The 16,238-nt window shown below is 35.7% G+C and overlaps 1 protein-coding gene across 9 annotated transcripts in view; it reads left to right on the top strand.

Annotated features, from left to right (window-relative positions):
• LOC134670251 (fibrosin-1-like protein) overlaps nt 1-16,238 on the top strand; it is an 83,424-nt gene that overhangs the window by 52,584 nt on the left and 14,602 nt on the right. The window contains exon 1 of one of the 9 annotated variants that reach the window (XM_063527989.1): nt 13,014-13,681. The exons of the other annotated variants lie outside the window; for them this stretch is intronic. The gene's annotated coding sequence lies outside the window, so the exon portion shown is untranslated. Of the gene's footprint in view, nt 1-13,013; nt 13,682-16,238 lie in introns of those variants that run through there. 9 annotated transcript variants of the gene reach the window in all.

Raw genomic sequence — 16,238 nt, 5'->3', positions numbered from 1 at the left:
GGAACAAGCTTTCACGATAAACACAAATATATGCCTTCTAGGATTTGAACCGGGTTCCCCATTTAATATATGGTGTATAAAAGTGAGATATAAGCATAGACCCTTTTTAGCTTGGCCGATACAAGGATTCAAGCTCCTACAGGATAGAGCAATATCAGTAAATCTAATAAATAACATTCGCCAAAAGTTTATTATAACTTCATATGATGATATGTGAAATAGCCTTGTAAAGTGAATACCTTACTGATAAAGCCGTTGCTAAATAATAAAAAAAATGCCTGAAATAATTCTTTACTTGAATAGACTATTGAAACAAAAGCAGCCTTATCAGGATAGAATTATATGTTTGGGGCTTGGGGGCAGACGTTAGTTCCTCTTTAAACTTGCTCAGTCTGTCTTCTTGGGAATGGAAGCAAGGAGCAGATGACTGTTTCCAAACTGTTCTGACAACCCTGCTGTGGCCAGAATATGGTTGAAACTGACATATATTATATACGTGAATGATGAAATGTACGCATTCATGTGCCGGGGGAAGGAATTGTTTTTTTAATACACAAGTCGCAAAATTAAAGTGTGGTATAATGTAATAAAAATATTTAATAATACTTACAGTTTACTTCTTATTCATTGAGAATAGCGACCATGGAGTCCATGGAGTGGTTTACACTAATTAAATACGAGTATGCTTCTATACAAACGCGAGGCTCTATGATAATTTATTTCTAGGTCCCTTTTTTTACTGAACGACACATAAAAAATAGTATTTGTACACTTTTCTATCTTTATAATAGGATCTATAAAGGATCTACAACAACAAACAATACATTTAATCGGTCTCCAGAGTGTGTACTTCGGATGTTGTCCATAACGATGCCGATGTCGGTAAAAAGATATTCACCGCGCGAGACGATATAAGATTTTTTTTATGCAATTTTCTTTTAATAAAGGTAAGGACAAGTTACGTTTTTAAAATCTGCATTAAATAGGCTTTATTTTCATATTTTTTATATGTAGAAAAACCAGGCAGTTTAATTTTGATACTAAATAAAAAATAAACATTACACTTGAAAAATTTGATTTTTTAATTTTTTTTTAATTTTTTTCTACAAATTGCAATTTTTTTTATATCAGAAATGAATTCTACGTTATTGATTTATCCGAAATTGATACCAAATATGACCTATTAGCTTAACGGGGCCTGTTAGAATTTTAAGAATGAAGCCGGGCGGAGCGGTTCTTTGACCCCCCCTCTCGGGCCCCAGAGGGGGGGCTCCTTCGGGCTACCGATCGAAATCGGCTTTATTTGATATAAGGAACAACTGTGCCAAGTTTCATGCTTTAATCAAGAAAAAAAAGGTGTTTGCACTTAACATCCTCACTATTCCGCTGCCATGACATAGTGTCATATAAAAACAAACTTATCATAAGTTAATGATATCCTTTATAAGCACTAACGTGTAATAAAAAATACGGAGCAGTCAGCACTACGATAAAAATATGTTGAAACACGCGGATTTTTTTATCTTTGCCTTATGTTTATCTTATTACAGTGCCGCTATTGAACCGAGCCCGATCACTTACGTTACGCCTCCGCGCGTTGTGTTGTGACACGCTTTCTTTTATATGCCCTCATCTTAATTTACATAATCGTATGTTCTGTTCAGCCCAGACCCGCGACTGCGCTTCTCAGGCGACAGAATATTTTTTGACAAATTATTATGTGTTCAGAGATTTTATCTGTAAACGTTTATCGAAATTTATGAAAGGATGCTTATGAAATTCTGCTTTGAATGGCAGCGTGAGAGACGTGTTTTAAATTACAAAAAATATTTTTAAAAACATTTCCTTCGGATTACGTTTATCAATTTGTCAAAGCTTATAACATTAACTTAGTTGACAATGATAAATTGTGCTAAATCTATAAACAATTTATTTGGTAGACCCTCACAAATCCTCACATCAACACCGTCCATATTAGGAACCTCCTTTTAGCATCTGCTCTTGACATTTCCATTTTGTAGTTATAAACGCTTTTTCCAATAAGTATTCCATTTTGCTTAAAAATTCGATTTAACATCGAACTCGCAAGCTGTCTCAGAATAATGTGCTAGGACAGATCATTATTTTATATGGACCCTAAAGTACTACCCCGCCCGGACCCTGATCGTTGTCGGATTACTCCCCTCTTTACGCCGGCGATATGCGTCTACCACTTTGTTGTTTTATACGTTTTATACTAAGCATAAACGAAGTCTCGGAGCGACTTTATGCATCGCCTCATTGCTCTTCGCCGTTTCGCTTACTTTCCCCTTTTATCCTTCACTCTCGGCTCATGTTGCTATGTAAAATCCGGGAAGGATTAATGTTATGTTGTGTGCATGCATAATATAAAGCCAAGCTAGCCATTGAATTTGATAGGCGCTCAAGTCATACTGTAGTTTAATACAACTAATTAATACGCTATTATCTACAATACTGATCATATTACACCTACTTAGCTTTACTTATTTTAAAACTATGGTTCTATCTAGCAGAAAGTGTAAAACTTGAAATGCAGGTGTTTTTACGGGTACAATAGAAAATAGAAGCAGGAACAAGTCATCAAGTGATTTTTTCATCTTTTTCCACTTTGTCCCACTAGCAAAGCAAACTTTGAAGGTATGTAATAAAAGAAAGAATTTCATTTTTCGACGAACAAGCCTTACGGGAACCGCTGTAATAACGCGTCGCCACACTCGCCTCCAACCCTCGGCAAACGCTCAGAAACAAACTACATTTTTATACGGAGAGCAAACAAAATGAGTTAGTGGTGCCATTGCGTCGCTTTTTCCTGTATTCCTTGCGAGCGAGCTGAAAATTCGCTTTAATGCCTTTGTTCTACAGCTCTTTCAAGCTTTCATGTTCCGCATATTTTTATCAGTAAGGTTAGTTTATGTTAAAAAGATTTTATATTCTACTTCATGCAATCCGATTTACATTTTTATATTAAGTCGGTAGGTATTATTATTCGTATGTAACTTTAATTTAATTAATCACTGTTGATGTGTTTAATGTACTGGTACTGGTAACTGGTAGGTAGCTTAAATAGTACATTACTACAGAGGCCGGGACGAAAGGGGTTGCCGGCCGAAGACATATAGACGGCCGAGCGAAGCGAGGCCGGATAGGTCTGAGCGCGGGCAACCCCATTTCCCGCCGAGGTATGTATAGTGCTTTTCTCAAACATGCAATGAAATAAATAAAATAAAAAATCCACGAAACCCACGTTCTATTTATAGAAAAAACTAAAAGTAAACTACACCCAAAATATAACCAACACGTACCTATATCATTATCACGCGTATGTTTTACACGAGTCGTGTATTTTTACTACCCGTATATTTTCATGTATCTTTGATTTTTTCGCCTTGTATCCGTCTGACTGTCGTTTTCTTCACATAAGTTTACATAGTCTTTCATATTGATATCATGTTTCACATACATCGTTGCTTTATGCATGGAGTAAATAAGTATAATTTCCACAGTGTTGACGAATTAGTAGTTACATTCATTTAAAATATGCCACAAAACTGTTTCTAATAAACTGTAAGCCATTTTTCTTAGTTTCTCAAATAATAAAATTACCATAAGCAACCATATACATACTTCGTCTTTGACTTGGCGGCAGAGGCAGCAAGTTATTTAAAATCAATTCTGCTTACGCTGCCAATTCCAACACCTACGAACCTACGATTACAATTAATATTAATTTCATTATTTCGTCGGAACTCATATTAAAGTCAAAAAATCAACAACGCACCATAAATCCAATAAAACAGAATGAATATTTTTCAACTTTACCTCCATAACAATTTAAAACATATAACTACGCGTGTTTGAGTAGACCGTTTTACCGCTAACGTTTAGATGAAATATTTTAAATGTTTTTATTTGTGTAGTTAAATTTATAATTTAAAATTATAGAATGTATTATTTATTAAGTTTATGTTGATTTTATACAAATAAAACTGCAAATTATAGCAAACATTGTTTTTTGTTTTTTTTTTATAGGCGTAGTGGCAGAGTGTCATTACGAACCATAAAGTAAATACTGCCTCTAGTTTTTTTTTATGGATGAATGCCACGATGCTGTGTCACAAATATCTGTGAAATGAAAATTAAAAAAGAGGACTTTGCCGGCCTAGGCCTGCAAGATGTGTATGAAATTCCATTAACGACCTTTTGTCCTAGCCGCACCTGAAACGTCATACTTCGCAGCCTATTATAAGGAACATAACATCAATATTTCATTGCATGTTTGAGAAAATAATATTAAAATTTAATACTCATTAATATACAGAGTTATGAACGCTTTTGACGAAGCACAATAGACAAATCAGTTTGCTTGTTAAAGGATGGTAATCACTTTGAATGTAAAATTAAATAAAATAGGTGGAATCTCCCGGGCGAGTTTATTCATTACTTTCCGCCGCGAGCGCCGGGGGATGGGGGCGGCCCACCCTCACTTCGTTCAGTTTATGGATATAACCTCGACAAAATACCCCTAAAATTGCACTGTTTTTATTACGTTCTCTTTATCTCTTTCGGTTTGTTGCTCCTTTTTTTACGACGTTATTATTTTATTAACGAACTCGATATAATAGCCATCCGTTCCTTGACGCTTAAAATTATTACATTTCGCTTTATAGACAGCTACACGTTTTTTATAATAAACTTCAACAATTAAATAACATGTGATGGCGTAGTGAAGGGGCTGACATGCCCGAGGGCCCGATAAATTATGACGGCGGGAAAATAAAATATATGTTCAGCTTTGCGGTAACCGCGGCGGCGCGGCGGTGGCGCTCGCGCACGCATTAACTCGTAATTAATTACTGTGGATTGTTATGACGCGCCGACCCATTGTTTGTTTATGTACTATAAATTGTTTTTATCCGGCGCTGTCACTTATTTAACTGCTTCATTTTTATCCAAAGTGTTGAAGAAAGACGGGAGAATTCAATTTACACATTCGCTTGACACGGCGGAAATGCTTCTGAAATATTGTAAGCGACATTCTAAATGTCACAATATTTAAACATTGTTCTCCATTATGTAACCCTATAAATATATACATGACATTACCTGCATAACAAAATGAGATCGGGTCGTTTGTGTTGACAGATTGAGAAATCTTGTATGAATTTTCTGTATCATTAAATAAAAACATTGTTAAGATGCCAAATAGTTCGCGTTCGCGATAAAACAAAGCGTCTGGCAAGCGACCAAGTTGCGCGGTGCGATCGCGGACGCGACACGAGTGGATGAACGCGCGATTTGCGATCAGCGGTGCACAATGTGCCTAAACCAAAATACACGCTGGAATTAGTAATACATAGTTACGTTACTATATCAAACGCTAATGGACTACTTATTTAAATGTTCGTTATTATACTTAGTTATTATACTTATTTAAATGTTCGTTTAATTGATATACGTTTGTTTGATAGTTACTATTTATTGGTTACTCAAACAATTACTGGTTCTTAAATGCTTCGACGAATGAATCATTAAAAACCTAAATCTTTATAAGACCAAGCTTTCATTCAACCCCGGCCAGGCCAACGAGACGCACCAGCGAGAGAGATTCCGCTTTGCGTGGTGCAGATTTGCACGGATACATTTTAAATGGAGCCGCCAGGTCGCAATTACACTCCCTTTGAGCGGGCGGACTGCGTTATGTATGACATTCGATTCAATCTCACTCGCAAAGCTCGCATTCTCTTCGCTTTGACAAAATCCGTCTGAGCAATACGCTTTGTCATAGCAAATGTTTCCCTTTTTATCTTATTTTCAGTTGCAAACTCTGGTCGTTTATCTCCAAGCAGCATATATTAATAAACATGAAAGATAGCGCCTTGTAAGTTTGTCATTAGGCGCGCGTTATTCAGCCGGCGTGACATGTGACAGATAACTCGCGTGCCACCGAGTGGTTTGATCGGAGCTGTCGAGTGCAGCCGGAATGATGTCCCGTCTGTTGGCACCGGACAAGTGCATTCCGCACGTCGGACGCGTCCACCTGGCCGTGGGCGGGCCACCATCCCAACAACGCTTTGATGTCCCCACACGAAAAAACAACAACAACCCGACACTTTGAAACTCAATTAACCCACATAATTTACTTTTCGGTCTCAAATCAAACTTAATTATTATCATTATTGTGAAACTTTGTTCGTAAAATGTATTTCCTGTTATTTTATTGTCCACTAAATGGCCCGCAGCGATATATCGCGTGTGTTATTGCAGAATAAAATAAAATAACTTTATTGCCGCTTATTAATCGCGTCGTAAACGAATAACATTCGTCAGTTACTAAATTAAACTTTACCGTCATCGCCATTATAGAGTTATATTTCAGGAGATCTTAATCGACTTCAAGCGAAACATTAATAAAAAATGTTAAGTAAACTTGAGGTTTGAGATCCTTTACAATTTGTAGGTGTATGCGGAGGTTAAGTCGAAGTTAATTAATTTACGGCGAGCGAGGTGAGCTCGATTAGCGGAATAAATTGGGCTTGCGGCGGGCGCAATCCCCGGCGCAGTAAACACCGCCGACAACAAAGGCAACTCGGCAATCGCCCCCTCTGCGCGAAAGGCGAGCTTAATGCTAACTCATTATTTATTCACATCTATAACGAGATTGTCGGTGCCCCCGTCCGTCCCCGTGCGCGCTCCACAGCCGCTTATTTGTCTCGCCACTCGCTCCCGTCGCCATATTTACTCTCACTCGCTCTTTTTGCTCGCTTAATTCTCTTTTTGTGACGGAGTTATAAAGCTATTACGTTTTCCTTTTACATTTTCTCCCTCTAAAATTGCCGACGACTCCTTGCAACATATAGCGCTTCTCGATACCGCAGTAATATGGCTATCGAAATGTTTTCCCATGTCGAACGTCTGTTGTGTTTACAATCTCTGCTTAGGGATTTTACCTTATGTTGTCGTGTGATCCTACATTTAGATTAGCTCAATGTATCGTAGAACAATGTGGAAGACATAACGTCCTTATCATTTTATTATATTACATTTCGTATATTATTTATACACAGTACACACAAAATAAATTTCTAAATTATATTATTCAGAACGAGAATACATTACTATTGCGCTGGTATTAATCTTGTCTCAAAACGCAAGTGCATTTATTGTCTTGACTGGGAAAACAACTACAAAGCTTAAATCATTGTCGTTAAAATATCTTGAAGTTACAAGTACATATATCAATAGACTTTATTGTAATTTGATACTAACAATCTGATAGTTCTGCAACGTCGGGCCCGTCGACCGGAAACAATGTTACACTTGAGAATTTTATTTGAAAGATATGAAAAGCGGCAGAGCACTCACAAACGGCTAGATAATGCCGACAGATACTCGGAGCAGTCGTTGAAAATTTTATGTCGCCTCTCACTGAATCGTCAAATGCACCTCCCTGCACCCGCGGCCCCCTTCCGCCGCGACTGACGTTAAAATCATGCCTCCCATTTAATTTCCACCCTAACTACACAATTTGTGAAACTGAGTTTGCTCAGGTATCAATTCAAATATTCAATAAATTAGTAACATAATTGAAAAGCAGATCGATCTTCTTTTTTATGAGGACGTTCTTGTAATTCGAATTTGACCTTTGGGCCCTCGTTTTTTATCATATTTTTAGTATGTAAATAAATACTTTATTAATACTTATATTAAATCTGTTTTTTATATAAACTAAAATCTAATAGAAACAAATGATTACCGGTTTCTATATTTTTCCTGAAAAAACAAAAATTTTGATTCCGTGTGTGAAATAAGGAAATATTCATTTACGTTTTGTTAATTAGTGTATCTGCATTTTGGAAAAAAGTAGACTTTATGCCTTTTCCAATAAGCCGCAGCAGTAATTTAAAAAAATGTTTTCTATTTCTTCTTACTCATGCAAAACAAAACATTTTATTTATCTTACAATACAATAAGAAAGCTAAAAAGGCAAATGTTTAGTATACTTAAAAATATACATAAGTGGAGTTTTCGCCTGGAGGGGAGTGGGTGGGTGATACAGGGGTTTTATTGTAGTCGGTACCTACGATACGTTGTGCGAGATTACTCCAGCTTTAGAGAAATCCGGAACAGCGGGTATTCCCTTTGTACTGTTGACGCTTCACCGTTTTTCCGCTCGCTCGTTTCTTTACCACAAATACCAATTGCAACTCCTTTACGAATGCCACTACACTACACGAGCACTTGGAAACTGCTTCGCAGTCCCGCTCTTAATTCGACATCTGAGCGCTTTAAAACATTTGTAGCTGAGCACTTAATCGTGCTAATCTAATTGACTGCTTGTTTCGTAGTAATGTTTTTATTGCATTGCTAAGATGTCTTTGTACGAAGTAAGAAATCTCCAAAGCACTCATAACTTGGCCTGGGCTTGATTGGTATTTGGCACGACATGCCACCACACATCACATTGTCAGGATTCAGCCGTGTAATCTAAATAAACACAATTTATACCCGTGTCGAATGTATTCACACGCGGGACTTCAGCTTATCCTCATTGCAATTCTAAGTATGAGGCTGCCATTGCCGCTCTCTGAATATGTTTGTATGACATGTGTGGCCCCGATTGACATCGCTCCATTTGTTTTCATGTATCGACCTACCTTTTTAAGTACCTGTATGTTTTTTGTATTTTTCTTCGCTCAGTATTTTATTTAAAAATAACACTAGATAATGAAAACAATGATAATAAACAAAAGCTTTCAACTAAACCCAGAAAAAAATCTGGAGTTAAATGTTAGTAGGATTCACGTTCGTAAATAAAAATACCCTTAAATGTGAGCGATACAAAAACGCAATTCAACAATACGTTCACCGCAAATTGAATGAGGCTCGAAATAAATCCCACAGTCGCTGTCTGACTCCCAATACTGTGTACGCATTTCACCCCTGTTTGCCGTTGTTGGCAATTCATGCGGGAAAACGCACCTGTAAAACGAGAAAAGTTATATTAGTTATCTCAACAACAAAAAGTTTTAGTCAAACTTATAACGAAAAGATTAGTTACGCTTTATTAAATACTACACGGCCTTAGGGATAAAATGAAGCTCGAAACAACAAGAGTCGAATCACTGCTAAATACGTAGCCGCGATCATTATCGGGGGAGCCATTTTCTCTCCCTCATTAGAGATCGAGGCCCCGAGGGTCGAGCGCCGTAAACCAGCACTTAAGTGTATCGTAAGTGTTAATTACTTTTGTCACTCCACAGGCGGCGGTTAACAAATCTCAACGTTACATAACTCCACCGCGGAATACTGTAATTTACATGGCCTGACGCAACATTGTTTGGATAATAAATTATTATGCCTTGAAGCGTTATTAACGGGCGGCTAAATCGATAAGCGTCGTTTTTATTGCATCATTAACAAGCTGCGAGGGGCGAAACGATTTCAATCTGCGTAATCAACGCCGGGAGCTGCCGCTTCGAGGGCCGCAGACCTAATTCTAGCCTAACCTAACTAACTACCTCACTACCCAACCTCGTCGGTAATGGTGACACGAATTAACCCATCAAAGAGTTTACCTGGTATTTAATGTAATTTAAACTAAAATTATACGAGGGCTCTATTGAAATTTAGAATAATGTTTAACAAGCGTAACAACCAAATTATCGGTAACTAATTATTATAATTATAACTATGCGTGTTTATGCATGTTTACTGACCAACAAAGAGCCGACAAATGTATGATTAATTCGTTATTGCACGCTCACTGCACAAAACAATTCTACGTTTTCATTCACACGTGGAAAATGTATAAAATCTGATATGGAAATACAGCTAAAGGTTTTTAAAAAATACGAACCTGTTTTTATTGCGTTCAAAAGCGGGAAAAAATAAACAGCCTGCTGTCGCTCTCTAGCGAATTTCCGGCACTCGCCGTCCGGGAATTTCAATTTTACGAAATATAAACTATCCTCGTTTGTTTTTTATTTTCTATTTATTAAAGTTTTCAAGCCATTTGAAACATTGAGATAAAACATCAAACAAGTAATTGTTATGTTTCGAGCAGTTGGTATAATTTAAAAAGTTTTGTTGTTATGGCGTCAAAGAAGTTTTGTAGTAATAAAGTTTAACGTTTTATAACTTAAGACTCATCTATCTGGTTGCGCTTTTAATTTGTTGTTATATTTCTAAATTACTTGCCTGAATACATTTTATTGCGTCTTCTTTAATACAGTCGTAATTCGTAGTAATAAAAAAAGATGTCGATCTTGAAATTACATTGTTTTGAACATTTGCTCATCAATCTCATCATCATTGTTTGTGGTTTATTTATATACACGGTGTAACATGAGGAAACCGAATAATTTTAACTACGCATTTCTGATGTCAAAAGAAGTAAAAAATGTAATTTAAGTTTAGGTCAATTACGCCAAAAAATAATTTCTTTTTTGTTTTGTTTTTTCAATTTTTTGAATGTATTTGTACATAAAAAATAAATGTTATTGGTAAACTTGTCACTTAAAATTGATTTTTACATTTTTTTTTCGTGAAACCTACTTCTTGCAAAGTGTTACTTGTCACTTTTTGACATCTATCAATAAGGATATTTAGACTACGTACCATAGCAGCAACATCACCATCAAAAAGGCCTTTTACACTATGTAACAATAAAAACTATTTTTTTTTTAATTAATAATATCGCTGAAACTAGGCGAATTTCAAAAAAGTTTATAGGACATTTTTGTCTCTAAATATGATCAGGAATACACTGTTAAAATTATTCGGTTTACTCATGTTACACCGTGTATATGACTATAACAAATTATTGGTCACGAAACTAAAGCCTTTGATTATGAAGTAACGCTGAAACCAACAATAAGTTTATTACTTATTTCCCCTTCGTCAGTTTTAATTACCCTTTTGGCATGATTTAATTTCATCAGTTAAGCAAATAGGCAATCAGCAATTATATTTGCATGTTCCACTGAACCTGTGCTGAACTAATTACTTATTTTTAGAATTTAACTGATGCTAAATTTTTAATACCTAAAGTAAAGGTTGTTTATTGTTTCGTAGTCTAAAGTTTTGTTGCCAATTGCAACAATAAAGTAAAAAAAAAATGGAAAGGGGTAAGTAGCAGGTAAGCCGGTAAGCAATTATATTTACTGTAAAGTCTTCAATGGAAGTTAAGGGGAGAGGCCTTTGCCCAGCAGTGGGACACTCAAATAGGCTAGAAAAAAAAAGTCTTAAAACATCACAAGACTTACACTCACTAGACTACCATATACTCAATTAGCCTCAATTAGCGAGTATACACAGTAATAATACATATACACAGTAATAATACATACGTTTCATTAAATTCTAAGTCGAAAGGGTCTCTATGTATGAGTTGGTTTAATTCGTATGGGATTTTTTTAAGTTCATTAACAAGTTTAATAGTTGCCACAATGATATTTTGAATGTAATTTACATTAAATTGATAAAGTCATTAAAAACTAATTAAGGCATATGCTAAATTAATTATTCCATTCAAACCCTTTAACGATAAAGTCGTTATGATAATAGATAACTATGTATTACGAAGCTGTAAATATAACTGTTGCTTAAAGCAAATTAAAATTGTAATATACAGGCGCTGTCTCTATAATGTACTTCAAGGCGTGACCCATTTGCAAGGAATAAAGTTTTTTTATTACTTAAGCTTTGATTACCCAGCTGTTGGCTGTGGCCGCATTAATTATGTTTAATTTATTTTATTAAGAGAGCAAACACTCGCACAATCAAAAATAATGAGCACCATTTATACAATAAGAACGGACAATAAAGAGCTGTTTACGCCCAGTTTACAACTTCTGTGAACGTTTTAATGTCGTAGCTACATCTGTGCAAATTTCAAATAAATAACCAGACGACTTGCAAATAAATTACGTTTATATAATAATTCTTCGTAAAAACATAAACGTTCGAGTTGACACTACATTCATAGAATAATTTAACTTAGTTATTTGCGTGGAAAACGCTCGTACTTAACGTTTTTAATGTCACATTGAAGGACAATGAGAGGGTTTCAGTATTAGGTATTTCAACGAAAACTTCGATTTTAACGCTACTCTCTAAACTGTTTCATTCTTAGATATTAAACTACTTAAATGAAAATACTTTATCTACAATTGAAATTAATAGTTTAGTAGATACTATTATAATTATTAATTATAAATACAACTAATTATAATTAAAATGTACAAACAAATATCAACGTAACAACCAAACCGCCATAATATCACAAAAACATTACCAGTCAAGTTGACACTAGCATTTACAAAGCCAAATTACAGCCTTAATAGCTGAACAAGGAATTTGCCGTGTAGGTAAAACATTTGCTCGATGTAATTACCGTTAATTAATAATGACTTAATAGCCAGCCGGAGTGGCAGCCGTGCCAGGGTTGAATTACCAGCCGACTGCGGGAAATCCGCTATCAATCTTCTACTTACTTATGCGGTTAATTGTTTTTAACTGGTACTAATTGTATAAATTTACTTTCAATAATTGATGCTGAAGTGAAAATAATCGGCAATCAATATGATTGGTCAATTTAGGATAGTGTGGTTATATGAAGGTATGTAGTGTAGGTATCTATTTTTTTACGTTTACTAGCCTTTACCACGTCATACGTGTCTTAGAACTAGATGTTTTTCCACTCGATGATGATGAGACAAAATTATATTAATAATTTTAATATTAGTGTATATTATCAAGTTAACTAGTATAACTATCAATTCGTTAAGTATATAGAAGCATTAGCATACAAATATTAACGTTAAGATTACGATATTTCAATAAAAAAAGATATAAAGACAATACCATTGCTTTCATAGCCAACAACAGAATAAATATGGAACGTAAATTTTATTCAAGTGGTTTCTTTTATCGGCATGTAGGTGGGTATTAGCTTCCGAAAGCCGTTTACATGTGTAGTGTGAAATGCTCAGGCAGTTTGTAGGGCGGGCGGGCGCGTGCGCGAGCGTGGGGAGGGGAGCGGCCGCCGACCGGCCTCGCGGCCCGCCGCACTCCCGTCCCGGCCGCCGGCCCGACTATATGTCCGACCTACACACAAACATCTTCTTTGTCTCCGATAGTATCGCGACTCGTCTTTATTTTTGTTTCCACATCGGATCACCTCGCATCGAACACTCGCCATTGGATTGCAGTGCGCACGGATTGCAGTGATATTTTTGAGTTCATCATTCACGACTTTGTTTTGATAAGTGATGTGAAATAAAGTTTTGTGTAGTTGCAAACTTATAAAAGTGTTCTTAAGGTGAAATATCAGCTTTAGCTATCTATTTGTTTAGCACAAAATAATGAAATAAAGTGTTACAGTTTTATTGATGTTGTTCGGTAGTTACAAAAGTGCAGTGAACATTATTGCGCATTAGCTGTCGCAACAGTAGCCATAGTGAGGATCAAAGATACACCTAAAAGCAATGTTGAAAGTGGTGGCAAGAAAGAAAGCAAGAAAAAGACTGGTAGAAAGAAAGCAGACCGCAACAGCGGAGCGGTGACAGGAGTGAAAAAAGAGAAGGCGACAACAGTCTTCTCCATAACGGAAAAGGAAGGAAAAGAGATCTCGGCGCTTAAGGATGATACTGAACATCAGGTATCAACTTTAATCTCTAATTAAAAAATATTTGTTTTATGCAAATTTGTGCATACATAGCTGAATAAATTAATGTTATAATTATATATTATAACGGCTAACATCACGAGGTAATTAACTGCAATTGATTATCCAGCGAAAAACTTGGCTTTCCCTTACAAAAATATGAGATATTTTGACCTGACTATTATAGTTATTGAGCTCTGCGTCTGCTCTATAACTATCAATGTAGCCTACTTTTATAAGTAAATATACTACGAAATGATTTTTTGTAGTAGTAGTGTACGAATGTAGGTCATGTAACAATCATTAAACAGTATTACCGTCATAACAATGAGCCTTGTATTTATTAACTGTAGTTACCTGCTGTTTTAAGTATTTTAATGAGGTTCATTAGCTATTAGCTCTGCCATGGTAAACACTCATTTGCATAACAGAGAATGCCTCATTTTACATAAAAAGGTGAAAATCCGCCAACAGATCGCAGGCAGGTATTACACTTATTCACATTGAAAAAACTAATAGAATCGTTATTGCCGTTAGTCACGACACATTTGAAACGCAAACGCGCGTAGTTCTGAGCTATTATACTACGATACCGGCAGAATGTTTATAGCGGAGTAATTATACCTGTACTCGAATCAACGAGGGGCCGAGCCGGGCTACATTAGTTCTGTCATCCGTGAAAATGCAGTATAACCTACATCTTTTGTAGGTTATAATGTTTAATGTAATCAAATCATTGTGTTTCATTCATGAACTATGTAAAACTATTTACAGATACATTTGTAATTACGGCACAAATCGAACTTTAAGATACGTCAATTAAAAGATCTAGAAACGATATGGATTAGATATGTCAGTGTCAAATGTGACGTTTCTTTCAAACAAAAACTTTTGACACTGACACATGACACGTCTAATCCATATCGTTTCTAGATATATTAATTAAGTTATCTTAAAGTTCGAATCGTTCGAATATAACATTCATATTTCAATAATATGAATTTCATATTTTGAGAGGGATACTCCTTAAGATTTAGTAAAGAATTTGGTATTTGCATGGCCTGCTAAGCTACGGTCGTAGCGCTACGCCGTAGCCGATAGCATAGATTTCCCGGCATATAGCGAAAATGCTTCGGCTTCGTAGAGGCGTAACGACAATGTGTCGTTATTAGCGCTGAGTGGTTTCATTAATTTATAGGAGCTCTTTTTCGTGCCTTCTCTTTTCTTTTTTGCGAACAAATCCATGCTTTGAAGATTATAAAAACACATCCACAATATCTACATTACGTTTTACTAGGTATTAGTTCAAGTGTCGTTAGTAAAATTCATTTTATTTACCTGTTAGATTAACATTCTCAAATTAATGATAGTCGTTACTTAAGTGCAACCGTCCATATTATTCTGATTTATAATTTACCATGCTACCTACATGAGTATGAGCATTTAGGTGCTATTAAGTCATGTAGGTTAATAAATTAATAAATGACTATGTCCGGCTCCACCGGCTCGGTGCAAGGCGCATAATGCAGCGTTTTATCACCACGTTTTTATAGATAACGTAAATTATATCATGTTGTAATTGTTTCCTTTATGCACTCGTAAACTGCGCGATTGTTTTTGTTCCTCGATAAAGTTTATGGAAACCTGTTTCTGACAACCGCGTTTTCACAATCAACGACATATCAATTTACAACACACGACATACATTCCCTCTCGTCTAGATTTTGGGTATTAAAAAAATAGGTGTTAGTGTCGTTGCTTTAAGTGGCATTACATATTTTTATACGCTAATAAGTACTCAGGCGCAAAATTACTTTTTTTTTTTCAAAACTGTGGTAGATTATAATGTGCACTGCAACATTTTTCAAATGTATAGGTATAGTTTTGGATACATGAATAACGTGGAGTTGGAGAGGTTAAGGAATATATGTAAGTCAGACAGAAATAATGTAGTTTACCCTAAATATGTTTTCACCACCTTTACTGCTGAATACCTACACCTATCCTAATAAAATCGCATAGGTACTCGTTTCATTCTAACTAAATAAACTAGCATAAACAAGCACCATTTATGTGTAGTTAATATAATTTATCAGTTAACCATCGGTAATAAAGCCCACTTAAATCTTGTTCTATATTTCCGTAATGCTAGGGAATGGGAACCACCCAGTACGAGCGAGCGCTGGCAATTATCAGCGATTACACGATCCACAATTATAACAATTGTAGCTCATAACCTATTTATTTACGATCGTTTTTATAAAAGTACGCATTTATTGGAATTTAAGCGTTCGATAAACACGAGAAGCTATTGGAAGAATTACACAGATTTGGTTTCTACATTGAAACCAGTTTTATGCTGCAATACAAGTCACACCCTCCTTACCTTTCGTGGAATGAAGAGACAAGCTTGTTTTTTGTTGATGGTAATAGCTAATACAAAGTGTATGAAGTTTAAGAAATCTCAAAAAATCCTAACTATTAGCCTAAATATTCCCGTAGCTCGTCAGGTCCTCAATCAGTGGAAAGGTTTATACAGGTATAAGGAAAT

This window comes from Cydia fagiglandana, chromosome 13 (genome assembly GCF_963556715.1).
Source record: "Cydia fagiglandana chromosome 13, ilCydFagi1.1, whole genome shotgun sequence".
Taxonomy (NCBI): domain Eukaryota; kingdom Metazoa; phylum Arthropoda; class Insecta; order Lepidoptera; family Tortricidae; genus Cydia; species Cydia fagiglandana.
The sequence above is the reverse complement of the archived record's forward strand: the minus strand, read 5'-3'. Positions and strand labels throughout refer to the sequence as shown.